Below are 21,505 nucleotides of genomic sequence, written 5' to 3' on the forward strand. Positions count from 1 at the left end.
AGATCAGTGCAGATTAAGGAATGAGACAAGAAGAACAAGCCACTGTAGAGTATTGTCCATTCTGGTTCACTTTAGGCCAAACCAGACTCACTTCAGTCAGACAAACATGAACCCAGACCCACTCATTTTACATTTACATTTTAGTCATTTAGCAGACGCTCTTATCCAGAGCGACTTACAGTTAGTGAATACATATATAATTTTTTTATACTGGCCCCCCGTGGGAATCGAACCCACAACCCTGCCGTTGCAAACACCATGCTCTATCAACTGAGCTACATCCCTGCCGGCCATTCCCTCCCCTACCCTGGACGACGCTGGGCCAATTGTGCGCCGCCCATGAGTCTCCCGGTCACTCCACGTGCTCCTGAGCGACCAGCCTCCATAGAGGTTAAGAGTAATAGAAAAACACAGTGGGTAACAGCATATAGTGGTTTGAGGCAGTCCTCCATATTATGCTCTCCATTTCGGCTTACCCCGCACTGTTTCCCATTTCTGGCACATCTTTCCAAGAAGCTAGTTAAAATAATTGAAGGGTGAGGGATTGCCGGGAAAATCATTCCCCACTAATGGTGTGTTTCGTATGATAATAGCTGCACGAGCACTACGAGAATCTGATTAGCTACTCCCGCTACTCTGACATTATCATGCTAATCTAGGCCATAAAGAAGCTGGCCCCGCCGAACACTGATTTTCATACTGGCAGGGAAATCAAAGCTCTGCTAAACCAATACAGCCATCTACCCCAGTGACTCGGAACAGCCGAAAGTGTATGGAAAGAGGCAGACGTTAGCACTAACTGTTAATTAAGAACATTATGCGCCGTGAATGGAAGGATGGAGCCATGATTTGGACCACCGTTTTCATTAGAGCCAGGTAAAATGATAAGTTGCATGTCTGGAACCACTTTCTGACTGAAGTGAACTTAGTACTACTTCTACAACTAATTATTTGTATTAAGTGTATTCTGTCGCAATTTAATAATAATATTATAATAATAATATGCCATTTAGCAGACGCTTTTATCCAAAGCGACTTACAGTCATGCGTGCATACATTATTTTTTTTTGTGTATGCGTGGTCCCGGGGATCGAACCCACTACCTTGGCGTTACAAGCGCCGTGCTCTACCAGCTGAGCTACAGAGGACCACATAGGCAAATTCTTTTCCAAAAAGACATTTGACTTGTCATTAACATTTTGTAAAAATAAAAATTAACTTGACAATGGCCGATGGGGCTAAACCCGACGTTGGAACTGCCATACCCACCTTGACACTCCAAAGAGCATTCACCGAATCAGAAAAGTGTTAATGTTTGATTGCCTGTTGCATTTCCCTATTCCCAAGGTTAGTTCGTTTTTATGGCCTTTTAGTGCCCCTTGTGATGTGGGTAATATTTATCTTTGCTCAAATGATTTCCTGGATGCACCCTACGTACAATTTTAAAAGATGAGACATTTTATTAAAGGTGCCACACGCAAAGACTTTGAATCTGCCAACTTTCTGGCATAGTAAAAGGTGAGAGTTTATTCTGAATACACTCTCTTAAGAAGACCAAAAACAAACAAAGTCCTTCCTTCCCTCTTTATTTCTCCCTCAAAGCTTTCTTTCCCTCTCTCTCTCGCTGTCAATCTAGCCCTCTATTCAATGGTTTCCCTTCTACTGATATGATCTACCCATTATTCACTGCAGGCAGGCCCAGAGGGGTGACATCACAGAGCAAGAGATAGATATTTAGAAAATACTGTGCAGTTAAAAACATTAGGTCAATCACCACATTACCATCATCAATTTGCGCATGCAGACAAACACCATTAAACAGGTTGTGTCTGTCTGCAGCACCTTGCCCATTGAAATTCAAGGAATGCTGATTTTGCTGTCCTTGTTGGTCCTACACTCATTAACGCTTATGACTCAAAGCTCATTGCTGCTCATTATATAACTCCAGCCAGATAAAATGTACTATTGGTCTGAGACCGACAAGCTGCTTCCAGGTGAAAGAGCAGCAATGATGTTTACAATCCTTGAAATCCAGAGCTAGCAAAATCCCTCTCCCGGCTTTGCATCATTTTTCTCACAGAATGAGCCTCCCTTTGTCCGTCAGTACACCTCTGACACTGACAAACTCTCCTATACATCTCTTTCTCGCCTTGGCTATTTCTCTTCATCTTTTCCCAAACATGAACTAGGCCTGTTGATCAAGTGGTCAAAAGGACACAGGGGAAAATAGTTTAGGAGGGGGGTTTGGGGACAGGCAGTGCTTCAACACCCCTTGCAACCTTTCTGTACCCCCTGACCTTTGTCCCCCTTCACACACTCCCAGGTTTAAAAATAGCCCCTTTTTCCAATCTGAAGCCTGAACACCATTCAGTCCCCTCCCTCCGCATATAACCCCCACAGCCCACATCACCAAGTCCTAAGAGACAAACCAGATGTTTGGTTCTGGTCCAGCCTGAGTTAGAGAGAGAAAGGGGGGAGGTTAGCGAGAGAGCAAGAGGGTTGAGAAAGGGGGAGAGAGAGGACATGGAACACTCCATCTCTGTCACCTGCTTCCTGTCCTTCCAGTCGCAAGGCGTTCCATCTCTTACTGGTGACGTTATTGTTTGCTAAAGCTAGATAGACTGAAGGTGGACCAGCGAATGAAACAGTCTTTGAGGTGATGTGCAACCCATGCTGGTAAGGATAGAGGAGATAGGGGAGCAATGAATGAATATGAAACCCACTAAACAGCTCTGAAATCCAATATCTGGTTCCTTCCATTTTCTGCCTCATTTCATCTCTCAACCTGATTACAGAAATCATTTTGAAAATGACAGTCGGCAATTTAGCCACACCAAATCATCAATTTCTCTGTTGTCTAACCGCGCTACTGTAATTATTGTTCCATTAATTGCCATAGAGAGGCCTTGGAACACTTACAGAGACCAGCTTTTTCACCCAGCTCCATGTGTTGCACAAAGCCAAGCAACGTTTTAAGTGCTTGGAAGAGACAGCTTGCAGCTGTACGTTTTGGAAAGCGCTTTCATCTCCTTTTTTGGACTTCTCTCAATCCTCATCGGACTGGGACAAAGTTAAAGATCTTCAGCGTGGCTCCTCCCCTGCCTCTCCTCACTCCCTCTCTCACTTCCCCTCTCTTCCTCCCCCTTTCTCGTTCACTCTCCTCCTCCATCTCTCTTCCCCCTCCCCTCTGTCGAACAGACCCATTTTGGCACACTTCGGAATTCTGCGGGAATTTTCTTCCCAAAGAATCCCCCCTCCCTTCACTTTCTTCTATGTTAACATTCCTGGAACGCTTGCGCTAAGGAGTTTTGACTGTTGTGTTTGCCAGCACCTGCTCTTCACCTTCAAGCAAGCAAGAGAGCAAACAAGCGATGAGGCAAGAAAAAAAAAAAAACAAAGCAGGACAAGAAAGTGGAAAAAAGAGGGCACGCAAGAAGTTGATAACTCTTGCAGCCTGCATCTGCAAATCTCAGTGCAAATTATTTTTAAAGATGCACTATGCAGAAATTGCTCTGCCATTTCCTGGTTACTAAACTTCTAATAGTTGTCTAATTTCAGCTTATGTGACAAAAAAAAGCAAGTATAGTGTAGAGAATCATTGTACCATCTAAACCGCTGTGAAATATATTTTCCATAACCTAAAATATTGTATTTTCAGCTGGTGTACAAAACCAAAAGTAAAAGATGCAAAAGCAAAACTTAAGAATGGGAAGTATAGAAATAGCACACATAGAACAGATCTACCGCTTCTTAGACATGCTTTCAAACGAGATTGACAGATCTATACCACACATTTCTATGTGAATTTGGGTCGGGTCACACAAAAAGTTACATATTGCAGCTTTAAGCAAGTACCAGCATAGTGACAGGGCATTCACAGAATAAAAACACCCCTACAGAATATGCCTTCCTCCACGCAATGTCTTGTTTTATCTCCACGCCTCACAAAACAAGCTCATAAAACAGTCTCTGTGCTGCATATCATCAGACACTATCAACCATAAACCTGATTTAACTACCCCCCCCCCCCAATCTCCCTTTGAAGCAGGCCAGCCGCAGAAAGGACTCTTCAGCCATTTTATTTGCCAACAGCTAATCAATGAAGGAGGAAAGACATGCGCTATCATTAAGTGAATGGGATAGCAATAATTTGGCACAAGCAACCCCAAGCCCCTTTGAACCCCATTCATAATGAAAACCTGGACCCAGCTTTAAAAGTCGGACGTTTTTTAAAGGAGCTCAGCAAATAAGAGCTTGTATGGAGGGGATGTGTTGACAATTAAGTCATTTGGGGAGAGTGCGCTGGGTTCATGGATTGTGACATTAGGCCAAAGCTAGGCCAAAGCTAGCTACTGAGTTGGAAACTGTGAAAGGAGTCCAATAGATTTGCTGAAATGTTTTAATCAGAAGCAGCAGGGAGGATCATGGGGAGTCTACACGGGCATGCTGGGATTACTGCTGAGCTACAACACGAGGCGTCAACCAAAATCCCCCTGACAATGACGACTGCTACAGCATTTCACAGATCCTTCATTTGTACAGGAGGCAATTGCTTCATGTTATTTATATACTCAGACATGACTTCACACTGGGCATAATAGAGATCCGTTGCTGCCGAATTGGGCAAACTATCACCTCGCCTCAACATAGTCTCTTACCAAATGCAGGCCTAAAAAAGCAAAACACCATGAAGACCTGGCTTTATGTTCCTCCCACGAAATGCAATAAAAATAGTTTTATGAAACTGTGTGGATATAACCAATAACAGGGCAATAGGAGAGTGAAAATGTGAGGAATATGTGGGAGAAAGTTTGAAAAGCTGGAGGTACAAGAGAGAAGAAAAGATGAGAAGAGGAGAAAATAAGAAGATATGAGGCGAAGAGAGGAGAGAGATGAAAGTATATGGGTGAGAAGAGTAGGGCTGGGAAATAACGGAATTCTCGATTTCACGATACTCGATATGTATTGCGATTCGATACTGCGATTTAATTACAATTTTATGTTCCAAAGCATATTGCTCACTACATGTCTGCTGCAGAGAGCATGAGAAAATGTGTTTTGATCAGTCACAGAAAACATGTTGGAACACTATTTAAAAAGATGGCGAACAAGCTTTAGGATGAAAAATACAGCTGTTTTAGCGCAGGTACAGCCGACTAGCGCTATCTAAAGCTACCTAGCAAAAAAAATTTTTACATATATTTTACAAAATCGGTACTTGGAGTCAAAGTATCAATATAATACTATCCAAAATAATATTGCAATATGCCTTCAGAAACTATTCATACCCCTTGACTTATTCCACATTGTGTTGTGTTACAGCCTGAATTCAAATTTGTTTAAATAATTTTTTTTCTTACCCATCTACACACAATACCCCATAAGGACAAAGTGAAAATGTTGTTAGACATTTTTGCAAATGTATTGAAAATGAAGTACAGTATTCACATCCCTTTGCTATTACACTCCAAGTTGAGTTCAGGTGCATCCAAATTCCTTTGCTCATCCTTGAGATGTCACTACAACTTGATTGGGGTCCACCTGTGGCCAAATCCAATACTTTGGACATGATTTAGAAAGAAACACCTGTCTAGATAAGGTCCCACAGTTGACAGTGCACGTCAGAGCAGAAACTATATCATTACTTCCAAGGAACTGTCCGTAGATCTCCGAGATAGAAACGTGATGAGGCATATATCTGGGGATGGGTATAAAACCATTTCTAGAGTGTTGAAATTACCAAGAGCACAGTGGTCTCCATCATTGGGAAATTGAAGAAATATGGAACTACCCAGACTCTGTCTAGAGCTGGCCGTCCGACCAAACTGAGCAACCGGACAAGAAGGACCTTGGTCAGGGAAGTGAACAAGAACCATTTGACCACTCTGACAGAACTACAGAGTTCCTTGGCTGAGATGGAAGAACCTGTCAAAAGGACAACTGTCTCTACAGCACTTCACCAATCTGGGCTTTATGGGAGAGTGGCCAGACGAAAACCACTCCTGAGAAAAAGGCACATAACAGCACGCCTGGAGTTTGCAAAAAGGCACGTGAAAGATTCTGATAGCATAAGGCAAAAGATTCTGTGGTCTGATGAGACAAACATTTTACTCTTTGGCCTGAATGCAACGTGCTGTCAGGAGAAAACCAGGCACAAGCTCATCACCTGTCTAACACCATCCCTACTGTGAAACATGGTGGGGGCAGCATCATGCTATGGGGATGCTTTTCAGCGGCAGGGACTGGGAGACTGGTAAGAGAGGTAACAATGAATGGAACTAAACACAGGCAAATCCTTGATGAAAACCTGCTTCAGAGTGCAAACGACCTTAGACTGGGGCGAAGATTTACATTCCAACAGGACAATGACCCCAAGCAAACAGCCAAAGCAATGCTGGAATGGCTTCAGAACAAGAATGTGAATGTCCTTGAGTGGCCCAGCCAAAGCCCATATATGAATCCCAAGACTCAAAGATTGCTGTTCACCACCGCTCCCCATCTAACATAGCTTGAGAAAATCTGCAAAGAAGAATGGGAGAAAATCCCCAAATCCAGATTTGCAAAGCTGATACAGATATACCCAAGATGACTCAAAGCTGTAATCGCCATCAATGGTGATTCTACAAAGTATTGACTCAGGGGTGTGAATACTTACCATACCAGTCAATTACTATTACAGTTATTTTTACTATTTTCTACATTGTAGAATAATAGTGAAGACATCAAAACTATGAAATAACACATATGGAATCATGTAGTAACCAAAAAAGTGTTAAACAAATTAAAATATATTTCAGATTCTTAAAAGTGGCCACCCTTTGCCTTGATGACAGCTTTGCACACTCTTGGCATTCTCTCAACCAGCTTCATGAGGTATGGAATGCATTTCATTTAACAGGTGTGCCTTGTTAAAAGTTAATTTGTGGAATTTCTTTCCTTCTTAATGCGTTTGAGCCAAACAGTTGTGTTGTGACAAGGTAGGGGTGGTATACAGAAGATAGCCCTATTTGATAAAAGACCAAGTCCATATTATGGTAAGAACAGCTCAAATAAGCAAAGAGAAACGACAGTCCATCATTACTTTAAGACATGAAAGTCAGTCAATACGGAACATTTCAAGAACTTTGAAAGTTTCTTCAAGTGCAGTTGCAAAAACCATCAAGCGCTATGATGAAACTGGCTCTCATGAGGACCACTACAGGAAAGGAAGACCCAGAGTTACCTCTGCTGCAGGGGATAAGTTCATTAGAGTTACCAGCCTCAGAAATTGCAGCCCAAATAAATACTTCACAGAGTTCAAGTAACAAGTAAGTTCAAGTAACATCTCAACGTCAACTGTTCAGAGGAGACTGTGTGAATCAGGCATTCATGGTCGAATTGCTGCAAAGAAACCACTAATAAAAGGAAACCAATAAGAAGAAGAGACTTGCTTGGGCCAAGAAACACGAGCAATGGACATTAGACTGGTGGAAATCTGTCCTTTGGTCTGATGAGTCCAAATTTGAGATTTTTGGTTCCAACCGCTGTGTCTTTGTGAGATGCAGAGTAGGTGAATGGATGATCTCCGCATGTGTGGTTCCCAACATGAAGCATGGAGGAGGTGGTGTGATGGTGCTTTGCTGGTGACACTGTCAGTTATTTAGAATTCAAGGCACACTTAACCAGCATGGCTACCACAGCATTCTGCAGCGATACGCCATCCCATCTGGTTTGAGCTTAGTGGGACTACCATTTGTTTTTCAACAGGACAATTATCCAACACACCTCCAGGCTGTGTAAGGGCTATTTGACCAAGAAGGAGAGTGATGGAGTGCTGCATTAGATGACCTGGCCTCCACAATCACCTGACCTCAACCCAATTGAGATGGTTTGGGATGAGTTGGACTCAGCATATGTGGGAACTCCTTCAAGACTGTTGGAAAAGCATTCCAGGTGAAGCTGGTTGAGAGAATGCCAAGAGTGTGCAAAGCTGTCATCAAGGCAAAGGGTGGCTACTTTGAAGAATCTCAAATATAAAATATATTTTGATTTGTTTAACACTTTTTGTTGGTTACTACATGATTCCATATGTGTTATTTCATAGTTTCGATGTCTTCACTATTATTCTACAATGTAGAAAATAGTACAAATAAAGAAAAACCCTTGAATGAGTAGGTACATCCAAACTTTTGACTGGTACTGTATGTAAATGAGATATTTCTGTATTTCATTTTCAATAAATGTGCAAACATTTCTAAAAGCATGTTTTCACTGTCATTATGGGGTATTGTGTGAAGATGGGTACGATTTTTAACAAGATTTAATCAATTTTGAATTCAGGCTGTAACAACATAATGTGGAATAAGTCAAGGGGTATGAATACTTTCTGAAGGCACTGTAACTGTATCAATTTCCCCCCATCATTAGAGAAGAGAGGAAAGGAGACTAAGAGAGGAGAAACCATGAAGTAAGAGAAGGAAAGAGGAGCAGAGACTAGAGGCACCTGAGGGGAAGGCTATTTCAGCGCTCATTATTTCTGGGGGCATTAGGAGCAACGGACCTTTGAGGACCTCTCCACCGGCGACACATAATTCAGCAGCCAACATCTGGACAGCGACAGCCAGGAAATAAAAAAAATCACACCCTCGACAAAATGGCCCATTTCCCAGGGTGCTTCAGCATCTGCGGGCCCATCAGTGAGCGGGACACAATCTTTGGGTAAAATGGAAAAAGCTACGATGGTGGGGTCATTTGTAGCCATCACGGGCTGGCGAGCAGAACCCGACTCGGCTGGTGAATGGAGAGATTACTAATGACAAACAGAGGAAATTGAACTTTTCCAGATCCTCTGGAGCTACAGAGTGGAGCAACAGACTATACGTAACAGACTGATATAGATATTAGGCCAAAAAGATACACACACACACAAAGCAACCGCACATCAGGCGGAATGACAATCACACAGGCATATGTTCACTTGTCAGTGACCACACTTGTACAACATACACACTGGCTACTCACCCAAGCTACACACACCATGAATCGAATCCAACACAAGCATTGCTCTCTCTTTCACCCTCAAGAACACACACACGTAGACTCATGCAAGCACACACACACTCCCTCCCCCCACAATCTCATCAAAAGCGTCCTCAGATTCCCACTGAGAACTTCCCACATCCTGCTCTTCTAATTCCCTCATCTCAAAACTGGCTAGAGACAGTTCCCCTGTCATGGTGCTACGGCTCTCCAGCCATGACCTCACCACTCTCATTGTGTCACCCTCAGTCACAGCAGAGGGACGGGGAGACGGCAGTGTAGCTCAGTGGTCAAGGAGACAGATTGTGTGTGTCAGAGAGCTAATGTCCACAAGTGTAGATGTCCAAGCCGAAATACACTACACTGTACACGCGATAGTGCCAATATGAAAACAGCAATAGCTATGATATCTAAGGTGATATGGCAGACTGTTGCACTCAGCACAGAGGGGTGGTTTCACAAGAAAGCTGAGATAAACCTGTTGGAGTTGTGTGCTGGAAATTCAGGCAGGCAGACACAACTGTGCATGTTAATGCTTTTAAAACCACGCAGACAAACACTGTAGGGGTTCCATGCTGATTAGGCCTAGACTTTGTGTACGTGCAAATGCATTCATTGCAGTACTGATGTTTTTAAAACTTTGTCAGAGCCATGTTTTAAAATCAGCTCAAATCCAGCCACATACACAACACTGTCCAACGATATGAAATTATATGTCAACAAAAGCCCAATGAATAAATTTAAACATTATACACAAGCAGATGTGTCATAGCTCAAGAAAAAAACTAATAATTCCCAGCAAGATAGAGGTGTTGAAATTAATGAAGCCAACACGCTAAATATACGACTCCCGCTAAGGGGGAAAGGGATCGACGTAACACAGACAGCTCACACATCTGAATTCTATTTTAAGTGAGGCAACATTTTTTTAGGCCCGTTTTCCTTTATATATATATATTTTTTTTTTAACATATAAAAGAGATGTGGGTCGATGATGCAATGACACCGAGGCTTTTGTTGTGGCGCCAGCTAACGATGCCCTTAAGGTTGTGAACCCAAACTCCTTATTACCAGATAGGCAATTAAGGCTGTAGCCAAAGCGCATACCAGAAAACTGGCTTCAGTTCAGTCAGATCAGCGTTTTGTAACACTGATTCACTGATCTACAAATCAACTGCCTGGTTGATACACACACTGCTTTGGGCACCTGAGCTATACTGTGATGGCGATGAGGTGTAGGGTAGAGGCCTAGAGGGAAAGACGTGTGTGGTAGGTCCACCTACATGCTGTGGCAATGATGGAGTGATCTTCCTAGAGCGAGGCCACCTATTCACAGCATCAGTGACTTCATCAGTTATGCAACACGTGACACATGCACACAGAGAACACATATGCACGCAAATGCATGCAAAAAATGAAAGTGTGCTTACATTGACATACACACAGAGTGCGAATTACAGGGGGGCCGGGGGTCTAAACCCCCCCATTGAATGAAAGATGAGCACCCCCCTAAATGCAGGGGGGCCAGGGGGTCTCTAAATAATGCAATTTACTGCTTCAGTGGTAAATATAAAAGTTAAAGCTTATTCCAAATTGAACGAACACCCCCACATCTCTGTCATTTTTTTGGCACTTGTCATCCCTGGACAGTCACGTATTTCAGTCCCTTTTCAGGTTTCTTGACTTTTCTTTTTACAAAAAGGTCAATTTGTCAGCAAGACACATTAATTAATTCAGGCTACAAGAGTGTAGGCCTACTGACAAATCACCAAATGTCACTGTGTTTTGTAAAACGATGTCTCTTTTCATTAATCAAATGGATGCTGGAATTATTTGAGTTGACGAATTTGCACAGGTAGCCTACTTTTTCTGAAGTGATTTGTGTGACAATCAGATGAAAACATGACTGGTTGTGTTTATGCCACATTTTTACAGTTTAATTAAATGCCTTTACTATTAGGCCCAGATAGGATGGTCCCTTGAAAAAAATAGAGACATGGTATAATTCGCACACTGAACACACACACATATCAGTATGCCGGCTCCAACACAGCATCCTGCTGAGGTGAGATATGATGGCTAAACTGAGGTGAAATATGATGACTAAACTGAGGTGAGATATGATGGCGAAACGTGAGGTTGACACGTGATCACTCTCTCCTCCAGAGTGTGGAGTGTGGTCCATTACAGTAGCCTGTCCTATACATTGTGTGCATTGAAGCCTTAAAGATCTTATACAATTTTGACAGCACATAAATGTTTCAGATAGCTTTGTCCATAGATAACATTTCTATTGCACTTCAGGTTGCCAACTGCAGAATTCTGTGCGAGTGAGCATTAATTTAGTAGCCTGCTGCCTACTTCATTTCCACAGAACTTTGTTGAGCTTGTAACAAGTCTTTCCATGTTACAATTGCATAATATTTATATGGGCCTATTTCCCAAATACAAATAGGGAGGACTTGAAGCAATGGCATAATAGCATGATAAAGAAAGACCCACAAAATATTTGAGGAAAAGACTATGCGCAAGGCAATTAACCACCTGAAGAGAGCAAGCAATTTAGATGATATTGCCCTATAGCTGCCAAAACGAATGTTATACAATCTGTTATCGCGTAAAGGCTTTGTTTGAATAAAAGCATAAATCGTGCTAATTTAGCCTGTTTTCGCAGGCAACTGCAGATGGCCAGACTGGATTTTAATCTCTAAATCCGGTATTTTGATTGTGAACCAGTACGGTGAGGGAAACGGATTAGGACAAAAGGCGAGTCCCGCGGCAGAGATTTCAGGGAAAATAATAGGCGATGACAACCGGGGGTTTAGCAGAAAATCTTTCAATGGTCGTCATGTAATAACATAATTCTTACCACTCCCCCTCTGTATTGAAACATGATTTTTATTACAAAAATGAAGTGAGAAGATTGTTCTAAATGGTAGGCCTATGATTAGATCATGAAAAAAATAACATGATACGATTTTTGAAGAAAATCTACACGATTTACACAGCCTGAACAAAGCTTTTCAGAACTGATATGATGACAACTTTGAAAGGATCAATATAAGTAATGATTATTGGCTACAACTCATTAAAATGATAGGTAGGGTTATATGTCCCTTCAAGTTGATGACTTTATAGGCTAGGCAACATTACAACCCTGATGCGTTCGATATTTTTGTTAATTCTGTTTGTCATGCACTGACAACCCTGACAAGTTGTCCCCATTGACATACATTGATGACTTGGGGTAGAATGATGCAACGCACCTTTGTGGGCAACGATGCATACGACCTCGCACCCTATAAACTTGAATAGCTGGACAAAGAATTGTACATACATTATAATCACAAACATCAATCGGGGAAGACATCAAGTGCCCTAGAATAAGATCTATACAACTCGGAAAATACTAGCCTAATAGAATAGGCTATCATATAGCCTAAAAAGGTTGCAAGCTACAAAAACCGGTCACTAGAATAAATGCAATGTTTTTGTCATTCAAATGTTAATTTGACACCTTGAGTGACAGCTCTTTGATTGATATCTCAGACATGTCAAACCAAAACGTCGCAGTCATGCCAAAGTCGTGGGTTGAAGGTTTTCCACATTTAGTTCGTAAATTCAGTTCAGACGGTTTGCAAAGACCGAAAACCCAGAACCCACAACATTTGGTCTGGTCTGCATGAAGACCGATTTGAACCAAATGAAACATACAGAGAGGGAGCAGACACAGATTGTCGGCAACATACACCGCACAGGGGCGACAACACGGAATTTACCTTCTCACAAATTAATTCCGCTTGATATTTCCGAAGGAAATAATCCAAAATTCCAGCAAGAATATCAACGAAGAGGGAACAGTCTGAAAATAATCACTATTTCACTCCTAGAACGTCGTAATTCCCAGGACGCACGCTGTTGTGTTTGCATTCACTAGATACACTGAAGCAGGAGGAGATCTTCCCAGGCGCGCGGCGGTTGTCTCGCCCAGGACACACCCTTCTCGTTTGCATGAAAGACCCTTACGGCCAATTAGGGGGCGCAGCACCGTAGACTACGCAGGTGGTACCTCCCACCCCATTCAAACCATGGTCCAGTCTTTAGACTCCAGTCCAGACTGTAAGCTTAAAAAGGTTCTCTGACCTTTTTTTACCCTTTTCTTTTTAACACTTAATTAAAATGTCTAATTGCTGACACACACAAAAAAAATGTTTGGTAAGAATTAAGTCAAACATTAAGCATCTTATTATAGATAAGTATGAACTATGATATACCACATCATCTTATTATGATATGATAAGGATAAGGATAGTCGCAAGCAAGTAGGAATAACCAGCAACAGTATTAGGGAAAATAAATATGCCTAATTGTGCATTGTATAGTGTTTGATATGGCTTTTTCGCTTCTCTTTGGATCAAATGCAAGTCTTATCTACTTTGATCGTAACACGTTCTCTCCCTATATCATTAATATATGTGAGGCCTTACACAGTCTCACTTGGAAGGTTCTGATCAAACACTTAAGCACTCACCTTGCGAACTAAGTCATTAAGGGTTATTATTCTACATTCTAAGCCATAGTCCCAAACATTGTTTCGCCAGCAATCAAAGCATTTCGAGCCTACCGCTCAACTCACAATTCAATCTCAGGGATCAATGTCCCAACGTCCCTGGTTGATTTTCCTGCCACCGTTGTTTTCCATTTCCCAACAACCTCTGGTGAAACAGCAAGAAAATATGTGCCTATAGCCCCATGCTGAACCCACTTTGTGTCATTCAAAGTCGACCGATGATTTCAACAAAAGTTCTTAATTAAAATTACATGGTGTTTTCTCCAGGGTAATTAGGAGTAAAGATGCAATGGGTTTATCCAGAGTGAGACAAATACCTATTTTTTCTTTTACAAGAGCCACATTCTTTAAATTATAGGCCTATTTGTTATGAGAAATGTTGCATCCTGGGAAATATTGGTTTATTTGTCAAAGTCAAAGCTACTGTTACATGATTATACTGTAGCCTCATGATGTTTATTTTCCCTTCCTCTCTCCATGGTGCTGTCTACTCATACAAAGGTCATGTTGTTATGTGGACACCGATGCAGTGTTTTGTATTGCTTTGTTAACCCAAGCGTGTAGGATCGGCGTCCATTTCATCATTGAGTTATCCAGACTGATGGACAAGTTTGTGAATGTAAATTCAACACAAGTGCCATTAAAGATGGAGAGCCATTTGCAGGCGGCGCTAATGGTATCGGTGACATGAGAGAAATGACTGTGTTTTGTCAAAGCTACCAGACCATAAACGATCTGCAGCAGCCGGAGAGGGGGAGAGAGAAAGAGAGAGAGTAAATATCTGATGATCTGAATGCACTCTGAAAATGAAAAACTGAAATCCTGTAGTGTCCATTTGTATTGACAATTGGCCTGTATTTTAACAATGAAAGCGAGATAATTGGATAGCCTATTTAGAAAAACCCTATTTTATATGAGGGAAGCTATTACCAGGGTTAGAATTGCAGAGTTGCCTGGGGGAGTCGCTGGGCACTCCTAGAACAAATCAGGACATTCTCATAAGCAGAAGAATACTAAATACGTCCTCATATTATAATAAGCATTACAAATCCATACCACATGATATGAATGATACATCAAATATTGGTTACTGGTTAGTGTAACTGAGGTGGTTAGGTGAACTATGCTCATGTGATGATGAGTAACCTTGCTTAATGAGAAGACTTATGTTAGCTCCCTGAGCTAATGCCTTGGCTTTAGCTCAGCAGGCTAACACAGCCTTGTGGTGCATTGGCCACATTAGCCCACGTTTCTTATATCATTTATGTTGATTCAGTAAGTAAATGAAATGCCCTCAACATGCATAGAGTGCATTCTGTTCTGCACCAAGTGATGCTCAAACTCACAACAGTGCACGCCACTCAAAGCCAACCATCTAAGCCAACAGAGCAAGAGACTGGTCTGTCACTCCATGAATGACAGTTCGCTGTAGGTCTCAGGGAAGGTGACAGCACCGATATACTCCAGCCAACTTGCTACAGGCGGGTTTCACGTCCACCACACACTGGCCACTAGAATCTGGCTGCACAAATAACATCCCATTGCATTTTGCCAAACAGCTAACTTCACTGTCTGTATCTTCTGGGATTGCTAAGGAGGAAGAGATGGTGATTATTTGAAGACAGGCTGAATTACGCTGAGTCTCTCCCTGAGCAGTGGGTCACTCAGTCAGCGCTTCTCTGGACCAAGAGCATCACAGTGTTGGCAACATATCTGCACCGTCCCCCTGCCGTACATTTTACATTTACATTTTAGTCATTTAGCAGACACTCTTATCCAGAGCGACTTACAGTTAGTGAGTGCATACATTTTCATACTGGCCCCCCGTGGGAATCGAACCCACAACCCTGACGTTGCAAGTGCCATGCTCTTCCAACTGAGCTACTGGAGGCCTACGACTGGCATCACTTGCCCTCTGAGGATCGTTCAAGGGGAAATGATCTGCTTCCTTAAAGTTATCCTAAAGATAGTGACCAATCACCATTGTTCCTATCTAAATTCACAAGGGCAAAACCGCCAATAAATATAATTAATCAAGATACATATGCGTTTATTGATTAATAGATGACTATATGATCAACATGGTTTGGAACAGATCAATGGTTTACGGTTTACACAGTTTACTTTATCCCCAATTCATGACTTTACTAAGTGTTGAAGAACACAAGTTAAAACACAAGTCAGCCAACTCTACAACCCTACAGGAACTTTAATTTTCATCAACTTTCTCAAGGTCCTGCTACATTGAGATGAATGTTCTCAATTATTTGTTTGTAACGTCGAGGCCCTACATGGGCTACAAATTAATCCCTATGTTTATAAGAAAGCAATCACTAAATATTTCATGGGTGCCTTTGTTTGTCCTGTGGGAGGCGGGAGGAGGCCAGGAACAGCAGGCGGAGAGGGTTCAAATTCATTTTCGGGAGGGTCACACAATCCAAAGAAAATAAGCGATACCCAACTCCCAGATGGATTACAATGAAATCTAAATTGATTGGCCCCATGTCCCACCCAAAAAGGTCGTGGAGAGGAGTCAAGGGCGTAAACATAACTTTTTTTTAGAAGACACATCTGCACCCATCACATTTATGCGTTTAGACATACAAGTACAGTATTATACTAGCAAACACACAGAAACACACACATGTTATCTGTAGCCTGTATAGACTTCCGTGCATGACTGACTGTGGATGTCACTTTGTTCAATAACCGACCTTGAACCCTTTTATAACCACTTTAACCCAATACAGTCCTCATGTCTTCTCACTTGTAGGCTTATACAGTGAGGGAAAAAAGTATTTGATCCCCTGCTGATTTTGTACGTTTGCCCACTGACAAAGAAATGATCAGTCTATAATTTTAATGGTAGGTTTATTTGAACAGTGAGAGACAGAATAACAACAACAAAAATCCAGAAAAACGCATGTAAAAAATGTTATAAATTGATTTGCATTTTAATGAGGGAAATAAGTATTTGACCCCCTCTCAATCAGAAAGATTTCTGGCTCCCAGGTGTCTTTTATACAGGTAACGAGCTGAGATTAGGAGCACACTCTTAAAGGGAGTGCTCCTAATCTCAGCTTGTTACCTGTATAAAAGACACCTGTCCACAGAAGCAATCAATCAATCAGATTCCAAACTCTCCACCATAGCCAAGACCAAAGAGCTCTCCAAGGATGTCAGGGACAAGATTGTAGACCTACACAAGGCTGGAATGGGCTACAAGACCATCGCCAAGCAGCTTGGTGAGAAGGTAACAACAGTTGGTGCGATTATTCGCAAATGGAAGAAACACAAAATAACTGTCAATCTCCCTCGGCCTGGGGGCTCCATGCAAGATCTCACCTCGTGGAGTTGCAATGATCATGAGAACGGTGAGGAATCAGCCCAGAACTACACAGGAGGATCTTGTCAATGATCTCAAGGCAGCTGGGACCATAGTCACCAAGAAAACAATTGGTAACACACTACGCCGTGAAGGACTGAAATCCTGCAGCGCCCGCAAGGTCCCCCTGCTCAAGAAAGCACATATACAGGCCCGTCTGAAGTTTGCCAATGAACATCTGAATGATTCAGAGGAGAACTGGGTGAAAGTGTTGTGGTCAGATGAGACCAAAATCGAGCTCTTTGGCATCAACTCAACTCGCCGTGTTTGGAGGAGGAGGAATACTGCCTATGACCCCAAGAACACCATCCCCACCGTCAAACATGGAGGTGGAAACATTATGCTTTGGGGGTGTTTTTCTGCTAAGGGGACAGGACAACTTCACCGCATCAAAGGGATGATGGACGGGGCCATGTACCGTCAAATCTTGTGTGAGAACCTCCTTCCCTCAGCCAGGGCATTGAAAATGGGTCGTGGATGGGTATTCCAGCATGACAATGACCCAAAACACACGGCCAAGGCAACAAAGGAGTGGCTCAAGAAGAAGCACATTAAGGTCCTGGAGTGGCCTAGCCAGTCTCCAGACCTTAATCCCATAGAAAATCTGTGGAGGAAGCTGAAGGTTCAAGTTGCCAAACGTCAGCCTCGAAACCTTAATGACTTGGAGAAGATCTGCAAAGAGGAGTGGAACAAAATCCCTCCTGAGATGTGTGCAAACCTGGTGGCCAACTATAAGAAACGTCTGACCTCTGTGATTGCCAACAAGGGTTTTTCCACCAAGTACTAAGTCATGTTTTGCAGAGGGGTCAAATACTTATTTCCCTCATTAAAATGCAAATCAATTTATAAAATGTTTTTGTTGTTGTTATTCTGTCTCTCACTGTTCAAATAAACCTACCATTAAAATTATAGACTGATCATGTCTTTGTCAGTGGGCAAACGTACAAAATCAGCAGGGGATCAAACACCTTTTTCCCTCACTGTATGTAAATAAGACACAGTCAGACACTAGAGAGAAGGAGGGAACTGGGCTCCCCAGAATAACATCATCAGACAGACCACAGGTGGAGGGTGACACCATGTTAATTAAATCACGCTGGCCAACGGCCCCCCTGTGTCCCATATCCACAAACAGAGAGACAGGACCGCTCTCCCCCCCCCCCGTCACCCTAGCAGAGATGTCAGTGTGCTCGGGTGTCGTTAGCCGTCCTGAGCTAAATAAGGCTAACGAAGCTGTATCTGTTTTTTCCTATGTACTTGTATTTTAGCTGAACTCTGTCTTTCTGGTACATTTGGTATTATGTCTATATTACACTGATAAATACCCATTGAAGAAGTGCAAACAGTACAGTCCCAATTCAGATACATTCATTGGTGATTCCAGGTAGCTGCCTGCTTTAGGCAAAACCATTGGATATACTGTACATCATCAGGAGTGTTGTAGCCCAGAAATGGAACAATAAAGATCTGAGCTGAACTAAAGCTGTCTTTCAAGCCATGCCATTTGCCACATCCCACTGTGAAAAACATAACATATCACTTCAAAATGTATGGAACTGTTACAAAAAAGTGGGTTGGTGGACCTCTGTGGCATAGTTGCTCCTTCAATCCATATTTCTTTTTCAACATTCACAGTGTGTGAGAACCCTTGGATGTGGATCAGTTGACTCTCCATCTAATCCTTTGAGAGCTGCATGCAGTACAAACATGGGTCCCTATATCCAACCAAAAAGATACTCACTCACATGAACTCAGTCGCTCACATGCACACCACTTCTCTCTCACAGACATGGAATGCCATTACTCACACGCACAATGACACAAACTTCTTTCTTCTTGCATATATACAGCGATATGTATTCTATTGCACACTCTCCCTTTCACATGCATATACAGAGCCCAGCTATCTCTCTCTCTCTCTCTCTCTCTCTCTCTCTCTCTCTCTCTCTCTCTCTCTCTCTCTCTCTCTCTCTCTCTCTCTCTCTCTCTCTCTCTCTCTCTCTCTCTCTCTCTCTCTCTCTCTCTCTCTCTCTCTCTCTCTCTCTCTCTCTCTCTCTCTCGCACGCACAACCACATGCACGCACACACACACATACACCAAATCCTATTTTGTTTTAATATCTCACAGATGCTCATATGCAATAACAAACCCACATTTCCCCCCAGGTTCTCCCTGTTCACATGCGAATAAGGCCCCTTTATTGCTTCTTTATTGTAATTCCAATCAGATTCCAGATCAGTTTGTCTATTTGCTGACTTTCTCATAATCACTGCACTTGTACTGTGGGTCACCTTGAACCCAGAGCAGCACTCAAATGGAACAAACACTCGAAAAAAGGAAAGGTTTTCCGATTACATTTAAGGTGACGATAATTGGGGTTTGTCATCTGCATTTGGGATGGGGGTGGAGGTGGGTGGTTGATGGGGGTTTGTGCTAGACACAATATTATGAAATACAGTACAGCTCAAAGCCCTCTGAAAGAGGATAGAATCACCTGCAGTAATACGATGCAAGACTTGTATTGTAAGATCCTTAGCTGGGTCTCAGTATTTCTCCTAAGAGGGAATGTCCCTCCCTCTGCCAATATGATATGGGATTAACTCGGATTTTAGCATAAATCATGCATTGATGTCAATGGAAGATCTGTGCGAAAACTCAAGTTACTCAAACAGATCTCCAGTTAGGATTGGGGCCTATGTGATTAGCACAGGAGGTTGGTGGCACCTTAATTGGGGAGGAGGAGCTTGTGGTCATGTCTGGAACAGAGTAAGTGGAATGGTATCAAATACATGAAACACATGGTTTCCATGTGTTTGATGCCATTCCATATTCTCCGTTCCAGCCATTATTATGAGCCACCCTCCCCTCAGCAGCCGCCACTGGTGATTAGCTAAGGGAGGGGTGGCAACAGAGTGGGGGGTGGTCAGGAATGGGGTTAGGGCGGGGTGTTGTAAATGAGGCCAGGGTTGTCGTTACCCTCAGTGTTGACCTAACCCTTTGATCCACCGCTGCCCCTGACAGGACAGGAGGGGAAGCAAAACATAACCAACGCCTGGACATGTCTAAAATAATTAGGGGAGATTTGTACGCTGAATCTGTGTGTGTGTTTGTGTGCCTGTGTGAAACTGTGTGACTGTGTGTGTGTCTGTTTTCCTGCCCTCCAAACCTCAACAGAGTAAGAACGAGGGGATTTGAAGGCATGCCCGATCTATGACCGTTAAGAATGGAGAGACATGCAATACCCCCACGAACTCAAACACACTCATGTGTGACACGTTTGTATGTGGGAGAGGGAGGGAGAGAAGTAAACTCTTCTAACAGAAGTAGTCCCCTTAGTATTCACACAGAGATGCATCGCTCAAGGGATTCGCTATTTCAGTGCACTTGATTTAAGTTCAAGAGGACAAGCGATGGAGCTACCTCCGCATATTTCTATCTCAGAATCAAATGTGCAGTAGTACTTGCTATCTCCCACTATTAAATTATTTTCCTTTTGAACACACTTTCAACATCATGTATGATATTACGTCACAATAATCCACCATACCTGACCATACCACAGCCAACCACTTGACCAGTGACCACACACTATCATTTGAGGCTTCACAGGTGACTGGTTGAGGCTTAACTGACCAAATCTTCCTTGACTTTTCCAGAACACTCCAAATATCTCCAACATCTTGCACAGAACCACCCTGGTTTTGGAGATAAATCGTTGAAGCATATGGGTTTGGGGAACTTGATGCTAAAATGGTCAGTCAGAGGTTACAAATGGGTTGGGGGACTAATGACCGAAGGTTTAAAAAACACCTTAAACTGACAAGTCTCTGGTGTTAGTAAGTAATAATTTCAAATAATTTCAAAACATTTACACTCTCCTCTCTCTCTAATTACCCTAAAGATGGGAAGATTGGAGTATTGATAAGGGATTATAACCCAAGCCAAACACGCTGCATAGCTCTAGGATTAGAGTGACTGGCTCTACCCTTCACCTCCTCTCAGGATCTGCCCTATCCATCATCCTCCTGGTCCATTTTTCATTTACTTTTCATCACTCATTCATTTCATCCCTTGCTGTTTGTTTTTTAAAGAGGGAGAGAGTAGAAGTGACTGGGATTTATAGGTGAACCTCCAGTGGCTGACTGTGGATGTGACTGGCCTACTCCACAATGACACAGAAGGACTCATGGGTAATTTACAGGAGCCACTGTAGGGAGCCAGATTAGACTGAATAAAGAAGGACAGAATTGAGGGGAGCTAGAGAGACAGATATAGAGGTAAAGAGACAGAGAGAGAGAGAGAGAGAGAGAGAGAGACATAAAGAGAGAGAGAAAGAAAGAGAGAGAGAGAACAGAGTGAGAGCGAGAGGGAGTGGAAGAACAGATCATTAAAGAAAACAGAGTAACAGAAACAGGGTTGAAATGGAGTTAATGACGACTGAACAGAGGGGAAGTGTGAAGGTGATGAGAGAAGCATATAGCAGACATCAGAAAGAGTTTGGGGGAGGCAGTTAGGAACAGAACCCAAAGGG

At 42.6% G+C, this 21,505-nt stretch overlaps 1 protein-coding gene across 3 annotated transcripts in view; it reads right to left on the reverse strand.

Annotated features, from left to right (window-relative positions):
* The window catches only part of LOC121586502 (semaphorin-6D), a 133,081-nt gene extending 120,099 nt beyond the window's left edge, over window positions 1–12,982 (reverse strand). For all 3 annotated transcript variants that reach the window (XM_041903233.1, XM_041903234.1, XM_041903232.1), the window contains exon 1: window positions 12,798–12,982. The gene's annotated coding sequence lies outside the window, so the exon portion shown is untranslated. The remainder of the gene's footprint in view (window positions 1–12,797) is intronic.
* Window positions 12,983–21,505: the final 8,523 nt, after the last annotated feature.

Source organism: Coregonus clupeaformis, chromosome 17 (assembly GCF_020615455.1).
Source record: "Coregonus clupeaformis isolate EN_2021a chromosome 17, ASM2061545v1, whole genome shotgun sequence".
NCBI classification, from domain to species: domain Eukaryota; kingdom Metazoa; phylum Chordata; class Actinopteri; order Salmoniformes; family Salmonidae; genus Coregonus; species Coregonus clupeaformis.